Below are 23,261 nucleotides of genomic sequence, written 5' to 3' on the forward strand. Positions count from 1 at the left end.
AGGCAGTCGTTTTTCAGAGGGCTTTGTACTGCTTTGAAAGGATCGTGCATTACTACTCTTCCTCGGCCCAGACGTTCCAGCCAATGTGTCTTTTCTCCCCTCCGACCAGCACACTCTCCTCCCATTTCAGCAGACTTCTAACAATATGCATCGAAGCCTCCAGTTGATACAGGGCTTCAAATAGAATCACTTCTCCCTGCAGCCTGCCTCCTCGCGGTTTCCAAATGCAAAAAAAAATGTGATTTACGTCGACACGACTCTCCACAGCCTCCTTCAGCCACATCTGTCTCAGTCTCACAGCACACTTTTAAGTACCAATTTGGGGCCTTATTGAATCCAGCTTAAAGTGCAAAGAGCACTTTGTCATGCAATTCATTGCCCAAGACAAAAAGTTCAGAGGCATTTTATGAACTCGGGGCGTAATAAGCGGCCAGGGGAGCACACATGGATCAAATATAAGTGCTCTCTGTCCCTTTTCGACCAAGCTGGGACTTCCTCCAAAGCCCCCACCCTTCTCCACCCCCCCTAGCAGGGGCTTGAGTCCTCATTTGTCACCTGTGCCACCAGGCCCCAAGAGGTTGTCTGGTTTTGATGAATGGTGCAAGGGCTTCTGTCCTTTCTCTGCCATCCATCAACTGCTGTGGATGTACAGCATTAAAGACAAACAACTCTTGCTGGGAAAACCTTTGCCACTCTGGTAGAGTTCTGACACCTGATCCGTGATTGGCGAGATGTGATTCAGGTTTTACTAAACCAAAAACCCCAAAAAACCCTAACAATATATAGACTCATGAAAAATATAAAGTAATTCTTCCTATTGCCACTTAAGTGTCTGGCAGTTTTCTGCCCTCTGTTTTTTCTCATTTTTATTTGTATTTTGAGTTCTGGACATTTCTGGGCCAGTGGTGTGGAGCAATAACAGGGAGCACGGTGTGAGGTCGGTACTTATAAAACATAGCTGCCAGGTTACATCGCTGACTCAGTCTCTCTCTTGTGCTCTAGGTCTGTTACAAAGAGCGGCAGGTGTGTGTGTCTGTTTGACAGAGGGAGGGGTTACACAGAGCAGGTCAGAGGGGCAGGATGGAGCATGCATTTCAGCTGCATTCACACAAAATCTGGAGGCTTGTAGGGAAGCGTGGGCGTGTTTTTGTCATTTGGAATGTAACTGCTGTGAAGCTGTCAGAAAATAGCATTTCATGTCTCTGATTCATTGCTTTATTCTTGCTAACGCTGCTCCCTCTCTGTTGTGACTAATTGTCCCAATACCAATGGCCACAGTGTTTGCTCTGTTGGTACTGGTACTACTTTACATCTCTGTGCACCAATCATGTTGAGGCTGAACACCTGTGGCTCTTTAATATTTGATCGTGTGACTTGTTCACTGCTCCCTTGTGGCGTGTTATATTGATACCAAAAAACACAAAGTACTTAATTTAAGAAACCAAAAAGCACCCATAATGGCTCTAACGCTCTCGCCATCACTCTCAATCTCTGTCTCGCCCGGCAGGAAGCACCATCGCTTAATGGAAGCTGACAAATCCTACATATCATGGCTTTTAAAGAGGATGGGTTCTGGCTCAAGTCAGGCTTGACTTGTATTCATGACTGACTAAACTTACATGTTTTTTCATTTATTGTTCATTAGCCCAGTTGATGCATTAGTCTGTGCTCACTGGCTTAAATGTCCATGTACTTGTCCCAGAGGAAGCAGTAGAAGTAGAGGATGTACTATCCAATGCCACTGGTGACTCACCCTGTGCTGATATTTGTAGAAGAGGTGCCACTTGATACGAACATGGTGCAGTAGAATGGAAGTCAATGATGAAAAGGAAAATAGACAAACGTTTTTTTTTGAAATCCTCAAACTGCAGGAAGGATAGCAGACGTTTCTCCACCTACATTACAGCATGCTTAGAGAGCTTGTCACTTGGTGCTGAGTGGAATTTCCTAAAAAAAAGTATTTTTTCAGGAAACCGTTGCTCGAAATATCTTCGAAGGCCATGCAAGCACTCAGATGAAACATTTACAGAATCTGTCAGACTTGTGTCCTTGGATTGGAAACTCTGTGACAGCCCAGACTTGGGTATTTCGTGCCCGTGAAGACTTCTTGTCCCTTGATCTTTGGACACACTGTCCGTGCTCATTCGACCTGTCTGCGAGCGTGACAGATGAGTCGACGCTATACTCTGTAGGTGCCCAGTTTTGACAGAGCGCTTGTGTGTTTGTGGCTGCAGCAGTTGCAGAAATCTGAGCACATCAGAAGTCTGTTCTCTCAGGAACAGAGGAGAAAAAAAAAAGGAGTCTCTCAGCCCCCCCCGGCCCCTCCCCTTATTTCAGAGCTGTGGATGCTGCTTTGTCTCACACCTTTGGGAAATCAAAGCCTGTACTGTAAATGTAATTTGGATTAATGCATCATAATCTATAGACAGCTTGGCAATCCCCTTCTGAAAAATAAAAAATAAAAAAGTGAGGAAAGAATGATATTAATTTTCCTGCGCTTGTTATTCCGAAACTTCTGAAAAGATAGGATTACCATGGGTGGCTCTTCATTTTCAAGTTGAAATGCGAAAGCTTTCTTTTGGATTTCATGCATCTGCAATTAGCTATAAATACTTAAACACGTGTCCTTTCTTAACAGATGGAGAAAGAAATCTTTCCTCTATCTCCTATTAGAGACAGTGACATGGATCCTTTCATGACTTTAAATTAACCTCTGACATACCAGCAAAGGCCTCATGTGGAGTTAAGGTTACTATTACAGCGGTTCCCTACCACTCCCCCTCCGGCACTATCGCTCTCTATCTCCCTTTTCTTCTCCGTCTGTCTTCTCCTTTCCTCTATTTTTCCCCACTTCAATTAACAGTAATAGATTCTGGGCATATTGCCTCTTGTGCGTTCATCCTGACAGCCCGTCCCCTGCTACACCTCCATCTTTCTAACGCCAGACTATGTTGCAATTACATTAAGGCCCAGTGGTATCAGGGGTGCCCGTGTCAAGGTGATACCATGCGAGAAAACACCTGCGTGTTCACAGTGACCTCCAACCGATAGCAGCGCGGAGCGAGGCTCTACTGCTGACGCCGCGTCTTGAATCCACCTTGGCGCCCTCAGGCAGAATGGAGGCTGTGGGCCGGTGCCCTGCAGAAAAGTAAAAAGGCTCAGGTGGTTTTCAGGGAGCAGGTCACCTTTCACATAATGAAGACATCATGCATGGCTTTCGCTTAACCTTAAGATGTTACCTTGGGCCAATGGATCCTTGAGTTAACGTTTTCTGTCATAATTCGGCTGTGAGAAAACTCGGTGTTTGTATCTCTGCAGGCTACGTGCCGCGTGTGCTAATCCGAGCCGCGGGAAAAAACGCTCAGCCTTTGTCTTTCTTCTTCCTTTGCATACCAGCAGGAATTTGGATAAAAGGGGCATCCTCCCCTGCCACGCTCGCGCAGTACGCTTGGATCGAGTCACTGCCGGCAGATTTCAGGGTTTATTAGTTTTTATTGTCTTCATTATGGTGTAGGAGCACATTTCACAGCCATCTTTTAGTTTTATCATTAGTCATTTTTCATAATTTATATGTAGGTGTTAGCGACTTATGAGTCTAGACTGGCAAAATGATATAAAACGTGTATTTACAGAGAACATTTTTTTTTTCTTTTTAGTTTAATAAAGGTTTAGTGGACGTGTGGGTCACACATGTTTGTCCGGACAAAGCTGAATCGCTGTTTGTCTTGGGCATACAGCAAAGCGTTTGTGTCACATTTTAAGCTGTCATCACACAGTGGAGACATACAACATTTATGGCGACACTCCTTTGTGACTTTTTACCTTGGCTACGATCTTGCTGAAAAAATGCTCTGTTGTTTGGATCCTATGGAGATCTCAGAAATACTCATTTATCTCTGTCTGTTGCCAATGAGGACCAGCATGAATAGGATTTCATTGACTGGGTGCTTAGCAATGCAGAATGCTTTGTGTGCGCGTCTTCAGTGATGACAGGCTGTCTCTGAAATGGGCTCTATGCCGTCATACTAACTAGATGATCAATACGGAATTAGTATTTCAGTGTCTGGCACTTCTTTCTGCGTTTCTTGCTCGAGATAAGACATTGGAGTGTTTTTACATCCTTCCCCCCCTGCTGCTAACAGATCGGGTTATGCAAAGCTACTTTGGGCACAGTGCACTTATCAGATTGGTGTGGAGCTTAACACCAGCCACACTTTAAAGGATAGCCTTTCCTCTTTATTTAAATGGCTTAAACCTTCTTAGATTTAGCCCTTTGGCTGACGTAGCGTGCCATTATCGGGTGGGGGTGCAGCCTCACTAACCTCTCATTACACAGCATTCAGGAGAAACCAAAAGCACACGACCCAACTAAAAATGTTAGCTCTGCTTTATTTAGGCAGCTGCAGCGTCATGTCTAATAAACTGTTCCACACGCTGTCTCATCTGACATTTTTTGTACACTTCCATCTGTGTACAAAAAGCACAACTATAGACTCTAAAATTGAGGGCAAGACATTAACCTAAGTCCAATTTTGCATCCAGGCCTTCCCTTCTCTAAGTCTAAAGTTGTGTTACCAGTATGCAGATCAAGACGATTAAGTCGCTCATATGTAAAATGTCTTCTCTTTTCTTGTTTGAACATAGCATATAGAGTGTTGTTAATCATTTCCTGGACTGGAGCAGCTTAGATCAGATAATCCTGCTCAGGGATGCAACAGGAGACACTGACAATGAAATCGTTAAAGACGATATTTGCAAGATGAGGCAAACGTTCTGAAAATGTTTCCTCAGTCCTCTTTTATGGTCCTCTCTTTCTATTCTGGGTCTTATTATGTCATCATCACATTATTCCACTGGTTTTATAATGCCGAACTCTGTTAGTATTGCCAGCTGAATAACTAAAATGTTAAAATAATGAATCATTGAAACTAGTAAATCTGCAAGCAGCTTTCTTCTTCACTCACATAAAGAATAAAATATAAGAGTCCAAATGGAAATGGAAGAATAAATGGTAATAAAGTGATGAACTGTGGAGGTGTGGTGACTGACGGCAGGTGAATATGGCAGCTCATTTTCAACATGCAAGACATCCCCAGAATTGGACTCAGACTGAAGTGGAAGTTGATGAGATTCTGAAGGCGGAACTCCTCAGCCGAGGCTTACGCTTTAAAAAAGAACTAAGGAAGAAATGTGGTGTGAAAAAAGGACTCACACTTCTTTGTGGCGCCATTCTCCCAGAGATTAAGGTTAAAAATGTCTCTCTGGAAAGCAGAGAGGAGGGAATTTGACTTTTGAATCAGCTGTGGGACAGCGTTTGGTCGGGGGCAGCAAAACTGATGCCATATTTATACCTGCCAGCGCTGAGGTGAGGATTTAGAGAGGAGGTGATGGGACAAGGTCCAGTGGACACCAACTATAATCTCTAGGTCTAAAAAAGTTGAAAAAGGGAGGCTCGTGTATGCTCAAATTAAGAACCTACTGTCAAACTGAAATTTGAATTCCAGCTGACTGAAATGTGACTGGGAGTGGAATATATTTACCTTTCTCGGAAAGCCAGGATTTGGTGCTTACAGCATTTAGCATTTGGAGACCCTTCAAGACCCATGTCGCTTGGTAGTTTGTATTCCACTCAGGAAATGCAAGCTAACAAGCTAGGCTAACTAGCCTCCACACTGAAATGGAGGCTACAACAGCAGCTTGCTCATACTAACCTAAATTCCAGTTCACTGATACAGCTTCTCCATTATCACGGCACAGCACACAGTAACAACAATATAAACGTCAAAATACAGTCAATGCTATGATAGCCATTCCATGCATTAGCAAATGCAATCATAAATAATACAGTTTCTGATTTTACTGCAGTTTGGAATGTTGTTTTTTCAAGTGCTTTCTCAAAAAAGGCTATATTCTATTTTAAGAGTCTGCATTTGCAGCGGCAACACAGTCTATTTTTTAGCATCGACCCATATTTATAGCCGGCAAGCAACATTAATATCAATCAGCCAATAAACGTGCACAGACCGGACAGATGATTATGTATCCTGAAAGTCTAATATGTGCCATCCTCACTATGGGGTGATGACGACGATGAAACCCGAGGGCTGGGACAATATGTGAGGCTGACTCACAAATATTGAAAAAATTATTACAAACTTGGAATTTATTCGTACTTGAGCCTTTGGCGATGCAATAAAGCAACAGAGAAATGTGCTGAGATTATCACAAGACCTGCAGTGAAATATGGGAAAAACAAAAAAATTGTCTTCCCTGCCACATGTTACCTTATCTGACTGGATATAGTGAAATTGTACGACATCCCCCGTGACATCCACGGGCTGTCACCCTGGCAACAGCATCCTAGGCAGCTGCAAATTTCACACAACCTGTTCACCAGACAAATACATCAGGGATACAACAGTGTGACCCCCACACACACGCACACACACACATACACACACACTTGCATAAAAGGCTCACACACACAAAGGCACACCAGGCAGCCCGATGCAGAGCCGGCGTCTTACTGATTACAAACAATGCGAGACATCTCAAGGCTGCTATCCCGCTCCTCTCAGCATGGTAAATATTGTAATGCTGCACTTTCTCTCTTTATTCCTCGCTGCCTTTTTTTCCACACAGTGTTTGGCTCCCTCACTACATCTCACCCACCATTTAAGCAGGGAGTCAAGAAGTTCATCTGTATTTTGTGTTCACGTAACCTCGCTCCCGACGGCTACTAATTTTAAGCGGGTAGCAGCGGGCAGCTCCGACGGCGGCCATTTAGACTTATGGAAGACCACACTGACAGTGATGTTTCAGATTTAAATTATAGTCCAGTGGAAAGAGGGAATCATATCCAAACCATACAATGTGATCCACTCCTTGTAATGGGAGTCACAATGGGCAGAAATGCACTCCCTGTCCGGCGCACTCATCAATCATCTTTTGCAGCACCATATACAAAAATTTTCAGAATAAAACATGAGCCACACACCCAGAAATCTATATCCATTATCGTGGCATGCATGCTTTTCATTTGCAGCTTGGCGTGGCTGGAGCCATATTGATTTTCATCCCTTTTCCCTGCTTTGTATGTGGCGTTAAAAGCCTGTTTTCCCTCTTTGTGTTCGAACTCAGCGTGTTAGAAAACCACATTCGGACAGTCCCTGTCAATCATAAGTGATTATCAAGTCTGGCGGTGAAGTGAGCTGTGCGCAGATCAACCGCAGCATCGACAACTTTGAAAGTAAATTTCAGCAAAGGGCGTTTAATTGTCTTGTGGTTGCTTTTAACTGGCTTACAGCGTGCTGGTCCTTCTGACTGAATAGTGAGGAGAGAGAGCACGGTTTATTGTATGTGTAAATGACCGAAAGTTGGGTTAGACAGATAAATCCTTAATTTGGAAATTCAGCTTGTATATTACATATGAGCCTCTCAAATTAGTTCTACGAATGGTGCAAAAAAGCTACTCACGGGCACATACGGCACATTCATTCATGAACGCACATGCTCACATGTCCAAACGGAAACGTCAGCCTCATAGGACAATTACATCCAAAAGAGGCCAGCGTCTCGTCTGTGGAGGAATGGCGACGACCCCGCCACTCCCCTGTTGCCCATCCTGCCCAAAGGCTTGTGATCAAACACTGCAGCAAATCAATTTCTGTGCCACTGGACACTGACGAAATGTAGCGTTTTCCCTCCGAGTCTTTAGCAGCACGTAAGCAACACAAGCATCTCTCCCTCCGCCCTCCGCTGACAGATGAGTCGACCCCTCACCGTGTGTCTTTGTGTCTTCGAGTGACAAAATCATGAGGCAATCAATTAAGCACACCTCCTCTGAATGTCCTTCCGATAGCGTGATCGCATTTCCCTGCTGTCACGCTTATAAGAGAGCATCAGAAGGTTTTTTCATTCACTGTGGTGAATCTTGACTCGGATAAAAATTAAAATACAACATGATCAAAATCACACTCTTGTGTATTTATTTTCTTTATATGGAGAGATGCTGTGACACTAGAGGGTCACAGTGAAAAACCTAAAACTCTAAGTTGTTTGTGCAGGATAGAGCTGCAATTATTGATTAGTTATCTGTCAGTTTGAGTAATTCATTAAGGACCATAAGGTCAACATTCTCTGATTCCAGTTTAATAGATGTAAAATGTTCCCAGTTTCTTTTGCTCCTTTCTGACAGTAAACTGAATATCTTTGGGTTTAGGACAGAACAAGACATTTGATGATGATGATGATGATGTTGGTTAGCTGGAGCTCTGGAGAAAGATGAGCAGCCATAAGAGGAACGTGAACACATTTTTTTTTCTCATAGTAGTAAACACAAGAAGTAAATTTCATGTTATACTGATGGTTATTGGAGTAGAAATCCTCACAATTAGATGACCACTTCTCCTGAGCCCGCTGCTTTTGCCGCCCTCCGTTTATTCTGAGTCATCGCGTTTGTCTCAGACCTGCCCATCATCACACATGGTGTCCAGCCCTGCTTATCCTCATAAAGCCATATTGGTGAATCATGAAGGTTTTAAGTGGTTAACCACTGCTCTTGGAATATCAGTTAGTCTGTCATTAGCCGTTGAGCCAAGGACTGCAGCAGCTTCAACACATCCACGCTCATCCTGCAATTTGCTTCGTCACAGTCTGCAGCTATAGGTGTTTAGCGTGCAGGAGCCCATGCCCTTCTGTTAATGCAAGACTGCCTGTTCCGCAGCCCCTGTCTTGTTTGTCTTTGACTAGAGAAAAGGTTTTCTTAGCGCTGATTGTTAGGCGGTAAGTACCCAACTTGTCAGGTCCCATCACTAGAATTTGATTTGAGCAGCGTTGACCCTGATTGGAGTGGTGGGCGAAGCAGCTCCATGCAGCGGAAGAGGACACAGCTCTGTTCTCAGCCAAAAGCGCAGCTCGGTCTCTTTCACTGGGTCTTTGAATATGAGCGTGTCAATACAGCCATTGCACACGGCTGCATATGCCCCTCTGGCATGATTCCTCCCCGACTGAATCGATTCAGGCTCTGTTTATCTCATTAGCTTGTAGCGTGTAATCAATCACACAAGGGCATTTGTTTCGGGCCTCCAACCCACTGCACGTTAGAACTCAACTCCCATCCTCAGTGTGAACACTGTTCCGTCTACAGTTATTTTAGGCGAAGGCTGCTACACCGCGCTTGCATGTAACTGAGCACATCCTCTTGGCACTCGTTCAACTGATCCTGTTTCAATAAGGCAAAGTGTTGTGGTGTCAATGCAGACAAAGGACAAAAGACATGTGCATGAAGCATACACACACACGCACACACACACAGAAACACACCTGCGCTCATGATTACAAAGAATTCAGACATCACTTCAAGTCTCAGAAGAGTAATTAACCAGGCACTCATTTTATCTCTGTTTGCGCTACAAAAATTTTGTTCTCGTATTGTTTTCATTAAAGCCTGAGCTAAAATCAATTTCCACACGCTGAGTGAGGCGATATCATAGAAATCACTAATTTAACCTGAAAGTAAAAAGGAGGCGTTAATGACGCGAATACAGGAAAGAGGAATCGCTGCAGTCAAACGTTCTTGTCGCCAACTTGACTGATGCTGTTGTAACATGGGTCGTATCAGGATGACGGATGGAAGGGCGCCGGACACCATCCGACCTCGGCTGTCCGCAGCGGGGGAGGGACACTGCCTCAGGGCCAAGCGGCAAATGCTGCCGATGCCAGTTTCCCCGAGCTGCTTTGATCACCGCACGGTGCTTTGGACAAACCGCCCCGTCACACGCACGCGTCACCCGGCAGCACAAACAATTATTACGCCCTCTGAGATATCGATGGCATTTGATGGAGCTACCTCTTTACCCACTCTGCAGCAGTAGTCATTTGCAACAAGTGTCTCTGGCAACGTACTTTTGTTCTGATCCCTATGTACTTCATAAAGACGAGGCAGACGTAAACAAGGCATTCACTTGAGTCTCTCATGGGAGAGAAATAAAAAAAATGACTACAACACTGATTCACTCTCATTGAACTCCTCTCAGACTGTACTAGAGTTTTGAGAGGAGGCAACGTAATCGGTCCCTCAGTGCAAAGTTCTGTTGAGCTATTAAAAACAAAAGTAGACAGAGTCATTCATCCGTCTGTCTAACAGACAAAAGACTACCCTTGAATCACTCAGCCAAAACAGCTGATAGTTGGATACGCTAAGTAAGTAAAGACAGACGATATGAATCCCCTGTGTTTTGTCAACCTAACCGGTGCCTCTGAGATATGAGGGGGACTATGTGGGACTAGGCAAGTGGACGAGTTTATAATCCAATAAATGAATGTACAAACAAACAAATGGACCTGGTTCAGTCCAACGCGTTGATGCAGAAGTCCTAATGGGCTGAATTACAGCGTTTCTTTACAAAAAGCAATAATGACTAACTAACCTCTGCATCAAGCACCCCTGCATTACAAGCTGACATACAACTTAATTGTTCTTTTCCATCGCGTCCTTTCAGAGTGTTTACACTTCAGGTCCGAAAACCTGATTTTCACGTTAAAGAAAATGGCAGCTTGGGTTGACCCAAAATTGGCACTTGAGCCTGAGATATCCCTGTTGTGTCAAAAGCAGATTGTAAGATGCCAGCGTAGCAATATAGTACAAATAGTACATCAGCTACCAGTTGACTAGAATAAACGGTTGTCAGTGTGACATGTCAGTATGGATTCAGTCTATTGGTGGCAAAACATCTTTGCTGGTTTTATATGATACCTGACAGATGATGACTGTCACCGCTCTTGTTTTTTTTTCATGCCCTGTTTATTGCAGGTGGTACCCATTTAGATTTCACATTAATGTACTAAAGGTCTGTAAAGTTAATCATCTGTCAGTGAATGTATTTATATTGATTGCCAGTGGTCGTATGTGACTAATTACATTTACCCAAGCACCGTAATTAAGTGCAATCTTTGATGCGCTAATTCGAGTAATTCCATGTGACGCTGCTTTCTACCTCGAATCCACTATGTTTTAAAGGCACATGCTGCACTTTGCACTCCACTACATCTGTGTTCAAGCTATAATTACTCTTTTTGCAGATTCAGTTAAATAATATTAAATGTAAATCAACTTATAAATGATGCTGTATTATTAAAGATTGAACTATCCAGTAGTGTATAATACAGTAATTAAAATGAGACCCACCTTTAATTGCTGCAATACTGAAATCATTAAAGCAAAAGTGGTATTATTGTGGGCCCTGCTTCTGCAGAGATAGCTGGATCTTTTTTTTGTTTTTTGTTTTTTTTGTTTTTTTTTCTCAGAGCAGCAAAAACACAACAACAACAACAACACTGTATAGCATTAGCAAGGTTTACTATACAGGGAACCAGTGTAAGCACAGATGGTTTCATTATTCTATATCCATTACAATGTGCATCAATATTTACTTCATAATCATATGCTGAAGCAGAAGGCTTGTATATTGCCAGTATACAGTATAACCTCTATGATCCTCTAAGATCTGAGTTCTTCTCCCACCACTGTTTACACCACAAAACTACTATAACGTTATATTTCATGGCATCTAAATCCATGTCCAACACTGTTTTTAATGGTAATCCACAAGCAGCGCGACAGTCCTCTGGAAGCGACCCCGACTCCGTATAGGGCATTTAAATGATTTTCCTTAGTGTGAGCATGAAGGGCAAACCCTGGTTGATACAAATGGCAGATTCCATACTATGAATGCACAATTCATTGCTCAACTTCTGCTCTAATAATTCCCACATGTTTTCCGGGAGATAATATTCCAAGCCAGTGTATCTGTAGTCAGATGATACAGGACAGGCTCAGCAGACGTTGCCTGAGGGGCATGGTGCTGCAGCCCTCAGGACTGCATATGTAAACTGCATATCAAACCTGCTGCTTAGCATTAAGCGTAGAGAAGCGAGGGTGGGCGCCTGTCACTGTTTATCCATGTTGTGAGATCAAAATGTATACATAGATAAACCTTCAAAACTAGTCATGTGCTGACACATCGCTTGTGATTATGAGCGTGATTATGACATTGGGCGGCTTAAGCTCTTTATTTTGTGTCTGTTTTACAGTTTGTTCGCAGTAATTAATTCTTAGAGCCACGGAGCTCAGCAAATTAATGCTGGCGCATTGCGGGTCAGAACGCACCGCTCATTGCTCGTACGAGAGCCTTAATTAAAGTCCAAAGCAGAAAGGCGATAAATGGGCGCGGTGGATGCTCCAACAGGTCACCTTGTTCTTTGAAAGTTTTGACACTAAATCAATTTTGGAAATGAGCTGGACTTCTGACAGCCGCACACAGCAAACACAGCCACACGCAAAAAAAAAAACTACACACAAGAGGCCCTCGAGAGGGTTCGACCGAGAAAATATTTCACTTATATATTTCACTTTAGTCGATGTGCAGGGGAATCAGACAACACCACACTGGTTAAGGGCCAACATTTAAAGGGTAGGTTATATCAGGAATCCTAATGAGGGAATCGTGGACACTTTTACTACATGTGCACGTTCATTTGAGAACAGCACTTTAAAATCAAAAGAATCTCAGTCCCGACGAATGCTTTGGTACCATTTAAGATCCAATCGCGGAAAATATTAAACGTAGGCACGGCAATTCTGGAGACAGTTGGCTGTGGAGTCCCAGGTTGTCGACACTTTGGGTCCTGAAATTCCAACCCCAGCAGTATTTGAGACTTAAAAATCAACCATCTTTCCCCAGAACTGCCCTCCCTACCTTTAACGTGCCTGAAGATGCGCATCACATGATCGTTCCCATACAAAGGGCACGCGCATGCCAGTGGAATCAGGAAGGAGGCTGTCGACTCAGCAGCTGGTCGCTTTCTTTGCATGAATAATTTTCTTTACTCACTACTCTTATCTACTTATGTTTTTTTTTCTTCCTATACATATCAGAGCTACCATATCTGATACCAAAGCAACATTGAGCCACATATGGCACTTCCTCAGAGGCATTTTGCCTTTTTTTTGTCTTTTCCATGACTGAATTTTCAATGATATTTTGTGTATTTCTAAATATAGTCAATAAAACATCCATTCCCTCAAAGTATGACTTCAACTACTGCACAATATTATGACCTGTGAGAAAGCGCGATTCAGAGATACAACACTGTAAGTGAGCTGTAACTGCACATTAATGGTCATGTCCTCATGGCAACATCAGGAACAATACCGACTTGGTCTCAGACTCCTCAGCATCACATCTTTCTTCAGCAGCATTTGCACATTGAGCTCTTCTACCTCTCACTTCCGTCAATCACACATCTTGGAGTGTTTAAACATCCACAGAATTAATTTCTGGCTTTGACAGAAGCTGGATTTTTGGAAATACCAATACTAACAAGACCTAATTAAACAGTGAAGTGGAAGTGGAATCAAGCCGCCTGCGCTGACACACTCCCTCTGTATTTGCTCTTGTATCTTTTCGCTGTGTTGGTATTGTTGGTCTGAATATGTAAATATCCCGCACAAGGTAAAAAAAACAAGCATTAATATTTAATCTAGAGTAATTCCCTGCTGCAAATGGGTGTTTATCCATCTTGCTCAGTCAAAACAGTCACAACTGCTGCCCACATTACCTCCAGTAACTCCGAGTAGGAAAAACCAGACAGCCCTTTCCCTGTGCCAATCCTATTTCATACTGCGTAACAAGGATGATTGCACCATGACAGAAAATGAGTTCAGCACATTCAGCATCGAGGGATGAGAAAAAAATAAAAATAAAAATGTCATGGTTTTAATAGTGTTTTCGTGGGGTAGATTAGTAAATCAGATTGGTCTCAGATCTAGAAAATCATTTAGAAAATGGAAGCCATAATGCACCAGCCCTTGCATTTTCTTCTTGTTTTGCATCCGTCAGCTGTTTGCAGCGGTCCGGGGCGGCAGCTTACACAACACTTGCTGGCCTGAGCTGCAGGGCTGCAAGGTGTGTGGCCGTGTTTGGATGTGTCACTCTGCTGTGTGCTACGTTACACCTCATGAACATGCTCATCAGGCACAAAAATCACAAGTGAGTGTGGTAAAAGAGTGCCAGCGGAGAAGCTGATTTTTCCGCGCTGTGCCTCCAGTTTGCACTAAATATTGCGAGCACCCATTTTGATTGATCAGAGGCCTTTGTACGTAATGCAGTGACACCCAGCTTGCTCCTGCTGTGAAATGGAGAGGAGTTGCAGCAATTTTAAAGGGAAAATGACGAACGCTTGCCGGTGCCAGCTTCTTAAATGAAAGCATTTGCCGCTTCCCTTTGTCGTTTATGATAGCAAATGAGGACAGTTTGGATTTTCTGGAGTGTCGGTTGGAAAAAGAAGCAATTGGAGCTTCTAAGAAATTGTGATGAGCCTAATCGCACATTTTTTTGACACTCAATAGACTATAAACAATGAATCGGGATAATCTCTGCCAGATTAATCGATGATGAAAATAATTGTTAGCTGCAATTCTAAAATAGGGTTGTCAAGAATGTGCTGTTATTTATATATTATCATATACACATATGTATATATATCAGTGCACTTTTATTCCTTAATTCCACTTACATCCGACCTCTTGAGATAAATACAATCGACCCTGTTTTCAACATCTCAGTGATCTCAACTAAAAAAAATAAAAAAAAAAAAATAATGACATTATCACAATCATCTCAGCATTCCCATCCAGCCTAGAGACATAATTTATGCCGTACTGACACAGGCCCTATTTGTTAGTAACACCAGAACAGTTCCTTTATCAAGATCAACAGAAAATGAGATTGAGTCTGCTGATGAATTCTTAGAGCTGGGTAGCATCATTAGCGCTGACAACGGATTCACAACACACATCGAGATGCTGCTTAATAATGAGCAAGGTGTCTTTTTTTGCAGATTGCATCTACATTTACATAATGAACCACAGGAACAATGACGTGGCTCTATAACAGCGATGAGGAGTCTGTATGAATCCGAAGGGCAAACAAAGGGGAAATGTGTCAGAAGTCGACACCTTTGATATTGAAAATTTCCGCGCAGGCTCGCCATGTTTCTGGCCGTGAAAGATCTCTGCCATGAATCAGCACCGACACGGGCCAGCACAGCTTGAGCTCAGCATGGAGCCCTCGGATATGAGAAGCTGAGTGCGACCAAAGACGAGATGGATGGAGAAAGATGTTGGCTTTTTAAAATGGATTTTGCGCTACTACAGAAAGGGGAAACGGCACGACACAGCGATCTTAATCCTTAAGCAGTGCCAAATGAATCAAATGTCTGGTGATAGAAGTGACTGAATTAGACTCAAAGGTGTGGACTTATCCTGTTTTTTTTTTTTTTTTTTTTAATGGACAATAGGGGTTCCAAAAGCCAGATCAGGTTGGAAAGATGGATTTTACAATAGAGTCAACAAGCTTCTTTGGGTTGACTACAGGCTAAAGCAAGAAACAAAACGTCTTTAAGATAATCCTGAGTAATCATTTATTTAACCACCTGAGGGGAAATTTGGGAATCTATCACCATGTCCATAGTGCCTCTTATGTCTGCTTAACAGCTTTTACAAATCCATTTTATCAATCGGATCCAATGGTTCACGAGGTGCAGGAGAGATGTGAATCCATAAATGCCAATCACTCTTGGTTACTTGTTTATTTGTACGACCTTCTGAACGTTCACAGCTACCTCTTTAGGATGTGGTCTTATTCAGAGCTGGGCTTTTTCTGCATTAATTTGATCAGATCCCACATCAGGGGTACCCTGACTTCAACCTCCGCAGCAACTGACTAGCTGGACGTTCATAAATCCGCACAATTAACAACGACGGGTCGTTGCAATCTCCTTTGTCTTGCAGAGGTCGCTGGAATAATCTCCCAGCGTGTTCATAAGTGATCGTTTCCCCCCACAGAGATGGACCGACACTTGTCGTTGTTGTTAAAACGAAGGGATTTACGACAAAGCCTCGAGGATTTTCTCAAGAGGGTAATTGAGAGAGCTTGTTTGTGCCTCAAAACCAGGACTTTTTGTCGCGCCGCGTGTTTGCCGTCGCCGTTGCCTAATCTGGGAGTAATTACAGCAGTGATCCCTGGGAGGAACTGGATGTTTTTCACACAGACAAAAAAGCATAAAAGCTCACACGGGAGATTCGCCACTTAAACCACACTTATTTGATAGCCCAAGCTGTACTTCGCTGAGTGTAAACAACCATTAATGAAATTGAAAATAAGGACCTTGGTAACTTTTGTGCACCCCCCCCCAAAAAAAAAAAAAAAATCGTAATAATAATGTTAAGAATTGTTCAGTGCTTAATTTTGATGTCAGAATAGATTTACGACACGTGTCACCCTGTTTGACTAACAGGAACCTCACCCACCGCCGCTGTCAGGTCATGTCATCATTGTGTGGACAGAGTCTGTCATTATGTGAAATGATCATCTCAGCCTCCTGACCTCAGACACCTATTGTATAACATAAAGCAGCCCGTGCTGCAGCCTCCACACACCTCCTCCTCCCACACTTCACTGTATAGGCACAAGCTGTGCCATCTACACCACACTGATTGTAGGTTAAACTCATTTTTGACTTCCTGTTTGCTCCCTTGTGTTGTGTAATTGTGACACTCAAAGAAAACATGTGAACACAGGGGAGGGAAAATAAGTGTTTTTTTTTGTTTTTTTTTCGCTCTGTTCTTCTTCTGTTCTTCACTGCGTGTGGCACAATGCGATTTGACAGTGGGGGAGGCAAAGCTCGAGGGCTGGGTCAGGAGCTTTGCTTAGTGTTTGTGCCTGTAGATGCGGTGCATGTGTGTGTGTGAGGGGCATGTGTGCGCCCGTGTGTGTGCATATGCAGTGACTGCACATACTATACGCCTCCAGTCTCATCTCTGCTCTGTCTTCTAATCTCCAGCAGGCCTGATGAATGTGAACACAACTGATACCCCACTGCCAGCTGTCCCTAATACCTTCTTTTTTTTCCCAACACAGCGGTACTGCCCCCGGGGTCCATCGGCAGCCACAAATACACATAATGAGATTATACAAAAAAAGAAAAAAAAAGAAAAGGAAATTAATTAAGAAAACGGGGGAAACTTATTTGAATCGTGCAGCATTACTGACTGAACTGGTAAACAGCGTTACAGGCCTCAGCAGCAACTCCCTGACAAACGGAAATTGCGCTGTTCCTTTGATCCAAACTCACACCAAGTTGTGCAGCAGATGCAAAAAAGTTATTAGCAATAACAGCCGTTCGCTGTCATGGTAGATTTCTGTTAGCAATGAAATTCCTCCTCAGGAAAGTAAGAAAAAAAAACGAAACGTGGTCTCTCACAGTGAAGCTGGACTCCGTTGCCAAAAAATGAAAATATTAGCTTTCCTTTTACAATGATGATATAAAAAATGATAGCCCGAATGAAATGAAAGCCAAACAAGAGCATGACAGCATCATTAACAAGAGAAATGAAACTCAAGGGTCTCCACGCCGGGCAGAAAGCAATAATGAATGAAATACTGCGAGAGCACGCCTCGCTTCCAACCTGTTATTTCCACCGAATGAACTGGGATTCTAACATGAGATTTTTTTTCACGAGTATCAACTACACTTTGACTAGAATTATAAAAAGTACATCAGTCAGTGTCACAAGACACCACATCGGCCTGCACATCTCGCGGAAAAGAAAGAGGAATAACTACAACCGCACAAGGTTCACTCAAGAAGCCCTCTCTGAAATACAGCCGACAGAAGCTGTATTAAAATCCAGCATTAGTCACACTTCCAATCCTCTGATTTTAATGCCCTTGATTGTGACTCGTGCCGCTTCACCACTTCCAGGAGAGCGCCCTGTCCTCCTCTCATAATCCTCGCTTTTCAAACCCCATTCCCCGTTTAAGTGAGTGGCGAAGTCCTGCCCAGTGATTATATTTGGCAACCTGTGCTGAAACTGCTGAAACAAGTCAGGATGAATCCGGTGGCGAGCGCAGTCTGGAGGAGTTGAGCATCTAATTATTCTGTGTTGCTGGTCACTCCGAGCTGCTCTGATGTACCTCAGGCAAACAACTGCTGTCCCTGGAGGGAGAGAAGCTGCTGGAGAGGAGGCAGGGAGCCTCTGCCAGCCCTGTGGAGTGTGTGGAGCACAGTTTATTCTAATTCCTCTGCAGGACATTAATGAGCCAGGATAGTGGCTGTCTTAATGGGCAGCCAGACAGATTTTAAGTGCCCCATGGAGTGTAATCCACAGAGGTACGACAGCGCTGCTGCAAGGGCCCAACATATTGTTCTTAGTCTTCGTTTCTCTATAACTTTGCTTCTAAGCCGTTCATTAAAAGGGACATGTGCCCGGTGCGTTTTTTTTTTTAAGCCGCTGCCTGTGGGATCGCCGCGGGCCAGAGTCAAGCCTCGCCATAACATATTCTCATACAATTAAGACATCTGACGCTGTAAACCAGAGTGACTTGCATTGTTGTTAATGAGAAGACACCGCTGTTACAAGCAGCCATTAATTATTCGTGCAGATCTTGCCTCCCTCTAATGTTGTTTCTTAGCATCTGTACAAACTAAAATCACATTTGAGAGACAATTACAGTTCATCATTTTGCAGGCAGAGGTAGACGCTGGGTTTCCACCACGCACATTTGTCGCACTTTTTAAGGGCCGGTTATTTTCTCTTTTTGCTTTAAACACGCTTTCTCTTTATGTTCTATTACCAACAGCGCTCTCTGAGTCGCACTTCTTACAAGCGGACCATTTACCATAAACTGCATGATCTGCATACAGATGCTGTGGGGAATGCAACAACTCTCGGATGCAGGAGAGCATAGAATCTGGGTTGAGAATATTTTAGCTGTCGAAAAAAAATGTTGTTATTGTTCAGTCAAAAAAGGGAAACGCTTGGATTAAGCACTTTGTGCAAGACATTTTACAAGAACATTCGATGCGAAACGAAGCGATGCAACACGATACGGTAATTGGCACCTTGCCCACGGGAACAGGAAGTGATACAATATACTACTGTATTGAGCTGGGTGTGATATCCTGATTGGATCGGACTAATAACCCTGCTGTGATAGCCCCCTACAACCACAAGATGCCCATGCCCTGAAGCATAACCTCATTTATTGTCCGTTTTACTTTGAATGGGACCAAAACTTACATCATGAAGACAGAGATTGAGACCATCGACTTGTTGGGGAAACTGCTTACTGCGGTAATAAATCAAGTGAGAATTCATTTTCTCATTAGCTCACATTGAATCGGACTGCTGTCTGAGTCGTGCTGCATGCAGGTTTTAGGGACTCTCCGCATTGGCTCGTCTTTACACACCCAGAGCCTCCACCCACATTTTGTGCAGAGAACGATCCGCTGTAAAAACGCAAACCCTTAGATTCAGACTGCAGGAGAGTTATTGATGTCGCCCCAAATCAAATCAGCCTGCAGTGTTGTCACTCCGGGAAACAGTCACAGGGGCGCTTGATCATGATCATGAAGAATTACCAGGGGGATGTTTCCCCCGAGTAAGCACGGCACTTGTTTTACCTACATCGGCTGAATTTCCGTAGTGGATTTCTGTTACACATCCTGTCTGGAACTGAAAGTGCGGGGTGGTTCTTAAGTTTGAGGCTGCTTTTCTAATGCCTATATTTCCAGTAGCAAGCTTAGCGAGAAGCACGCGAGCGTGTGAACTACTCCACTTATCCGTACCGCCATGTACCGACATTAGATGTCGAGTGTCTATTGTACGCGATGAAGGTGATGTTTTATTCTGCTGCTTCGCCCCTCTGTTGCCTAAGGCTGGACAGCGCCATGACTGAAGCTGCAGAGCAGCTCAGTTACCTTCAAAGAAAAACCTACAGCATGTGCTGAGCACACATCAAACATAAATGAATTTCGCCCAGTAGAGTGGGGTTCAGAAAAAAAAAAACCCTGTATCTGTGAGCTTCTCTCAGTGTAGGTAGACTAGGCTTTACACGCAACCCACACGCTGCCCTCCGTCTCTGAACCTGCGCAGCCCTGTCAATCGCTTTCAAAACATTTGTTCTAAGTCTAATCCTTCGTCTTGTCGGGCTTCACACACATTATTACACCGTGCGATGATGCGTGAAATGCCGCTGAGCTATCGGCGACAAACATGTGAACACCATACGTGGACATGAAACACCTACGTTTACATAAGACGATCCACTTCCAGACTGTATACCTATTGTATTTGTGTATTACAGTGACATTTACTGTCTCGATGTTCCTGTTTTACATGACGAAAAAGGTCATGGTCGCCACTTTATAGTATACCATGTATGCGTACTGTCAGTGATCCTGTGTCTGAGTGTTCATGAATTGTTTATGAGGACGTAATAATATGCCGGTACAATACATTTTTTATAATCATTTTTGCATGGAAGTAGCAGTCCGAGGCAATGTAGCTTGCTTCGGCTTTGTGTTTCTCAACGTTCATTGCTTCACGTTTCACATTTTCACATTAGTGCTTTTTATGAAGTTGAAGAGCTTCAATAAAAAAAAGAGTTGTTCCACTTCACGCACTCTAGACAGAATGTTCCCTGACCTTCTTCCAGAAAGTAGCCTGTGAGTCTGGTTCATTTCCTAATTTGATTGAAGCGACAAAATGTTTTAATAGCCCTCTAAAGGAGCACAATATTCCAGCAAGGCAAATGAACCATTCACAGCCAAAAGACGTATTTGTATTTATTGCATTATTATAGTAAAAAGACTTGTTAAATATCCAAAAGGATATGAATCACAATTTATATGTTATACTGTAAGTATGCCTTGTATACAGTGGTGCCAACAGATTCTCTCTATTCCAAACTGTAACTCACGAGCTTCAGTGGCAGAAATGCAGCCACATCATAAGTGTGTATTTCTGTCCCCTCAGCAGTCGGTGTATTGTATGGTCAAGGCTGGTAGGGGGGGGCGGCAGCGCGGACACAGAGTGAAATGACAAGCTTCCACAAATTAGATCTGGATGCTATTTGCTGACATCGCCAGACCGGGCAGAAACTAAATATATACATGGTCACAGAGTGCAGCGCTATAGAGGCATACTAACACCCGCGTGAGAAAAACAGCTGGGGGCTGCTTCGTCGCATGCGATCCGACCGTACAGGCTGAGGAACGGGCGCCAGGTGTTGCTGCCGTCAAGGAAGGAGCAGATGAGGAGTTTAGAAAGGGAGGAGTGCACGTGGTTAATTCAGTTGTTGAAGGGGGAATCTGTGGTCTTGTGATTAATACAGGTACAGAGCCCTGTGGTGACCAGAGGTCGGGGTGCATTTGCCCACAGAAAGTCATGATGTAAAAGTAGCTATCAAACTGTTTTCTCAGCAAAAAATCCACAAAAATGACTGTGACAGTATCGCCTTCTTCTCTCTCTCTATTTTTTAATTTGTTTTTTTTTTTTTTTTTTTATGAGAGACAGCGCTTATTTGTGAAAATATAAGCCTCAGAGACATTTTCCCAGAATGCCTGATGTCACGATGGGTGTCAGCCTGGACCAGTCAGAACTTCCAGGGAGAGAGTCGGGTTGATGTGTCTTGACACATGAGCAAGGACTTTTCGGACCGGAGCCCAGACCTTTGGCACCGTAACATTGCTGTGCAAGAGTTTCCACTGAGACTACTGAAAGCACCGAGCCCTCGCGAGGCTGACGCTGCCAACGCTTGTTTTCACACGTACATTCACGCACACCCAGAATGTGCCGTCCGCGCGGAGCACTGGTTTTAAACAAAGTGCTGCTGTTCCCTCTTCGCAGAGGAGTTGTTAGTGCACCTGCTGGTCGAGAGGAAAGAAACCACCAGCGCTGCATCTTTTCACCGGCAGCCAGGACTTTCGTGGGTAAGGTGTCTGAAATGAGAACGTAGAGCCCACTAAACTCCGACTCAAGCTTTCCTTTTTCTCGAGCCAGTGCCCCCTTTCCTGTTCGTTCCTGTGGACAACTTGTTATTTTCTGTCTGGAAGGTAGTGTATGGCTCCCCAGGGCCACTACTGAAAGTGTTCTGTCAGACTTTGCTTTAGAAAACACACAAACACACAGGCACAGCACACACACACATGCTGCATTTCATTCTAGTCCTCAGCTACCCCCTTACCCCCCTTTTTTTTCTGAGTCTTCACTCATTTTTTACATACATGATTTTTAACATGTACCACTGGAGACCAAATCAATATTGATGAAAAACGTGAATTTGATTTACATTCATCAGCCGAACTCACTCAACCTAAATTCTAATTGGACCTTTTGCCGGTCAGTTGAGAGGAGGATATCTCCCCGTGCCTCCTCTGGTGCCTCCGCGGCCAAACACTCATCATGAGGATTATCGGCGATTCTTTTCATCAGGCGCGCCAGCACCGACTCTTCTCTCTCTCTCTCCCCCCACCACCCCAGCTCATGCTGCCTCTCTGCGGCATGCAACATGCATAGATTTCCCCCTCACTTCCACCATGCCGCTGCACACACGCTGCGACCCGGGGACAAAAGATGGCAATCTCCCCCTCTGCTGTTCCAGACCTGATCAGCATGGAAATTGTCTCATCCCTGTCAGGCTCATGTGCATGCTTTCAAGTCCCTCCGAGATGTTTATCTGACCCCGTCGACCAATCGGGCTGTGAGGGGGGGGGAAGGCAAGATAAAGTGGTATCATTAATCTTTTTTTTCTTTACCTCGTTCAGAGACTTCAGTGTGAGACTGCTATTCCCAGCGCATGCGGCAGAAGGACTCCCATTCATTCTAGAAATCCTGTTTTTGTCCCCGCCGTGTGTTGTCCCCCACTTCCTCTTCCTTGTCCCTTGTCGAAAGAGAGGCGGCTTTCACAGCATCCCTTTCCTTTTATTCTGCCGTGCCAGCTGACACCCGCCTTCATGCCTTCATGCCTTGGATTGATGGAGATTAAAAAAAAAAAAAAAAAAAGAAAAAAGGGAAAAAAAGAGGAGGGAATCGAAAGCAAAGAGAGGACAGAGAGGACCTCCCTTTCCTTCTCTCCTCTGCTTGCGCTCACACCAGCTGAAACAGGCGCATGAAGGGGAGACGTCAGAGTGGCAGCGATGTATGCGCTCCTCACCTCTTCTTTCTCTCGCTCTGCCTCCCTCCCCTTCTCCTCTCTACCTCTCTCTTTGTGTGTGTGTCTCTCCCTCTCTCTCTCTCTCTCTGTCTCTTGTCCCTTTCCGCTTTCCTCTCTGTGTCCGCGCCTCGCCGCTTCACACAGGGGCAGGCTGCTCTGTCGTGACGGGTGAGATGGCTCTACGCGTGCAGAGACATCTGT

General features: G+C 44.0%; 1 protein-coding gene across 2 annotated transcripts in view; it reads right to left on the reverse strand.

The window, feature by feature from the left end:
* b3gat1a (beta-1,3-glucuronyltransferase 1 (glucuronosyltransferase P) a) overlaps nucleotides 1-23,261 on the reverse strand; it is a 77,392-nt gene extending 54,131 nt beyond the window's left edge. Inside the window, exon 1 of one of the 2 annotated variants that reach the window (XM_037082478.1) lies at nucleotides 22,663-23,261. The gene's annotated coding sequence lies outside the window, so the exon portion shown is untranslated. The remainder of the gene's footprint in view (nucleotides 1-22,662) is intronic. The other variant, XM_037082488.1, reaches the window with a different exon arrangement.

Source organism: Acanthopagrus latus, chromosome 2 (genome assembly GCF_904848185.1).
Source record: "Acanthopagrus latus isolate v.2019 chromosome 2, fAcaLat1.1, whole genome shotgun sequence".
NCBI lineage: Eukaryota > Metazoa > Chordata > Actinopteri > Spariformes > Sparidae > Acanthopagrus > Acanthopagrus latus.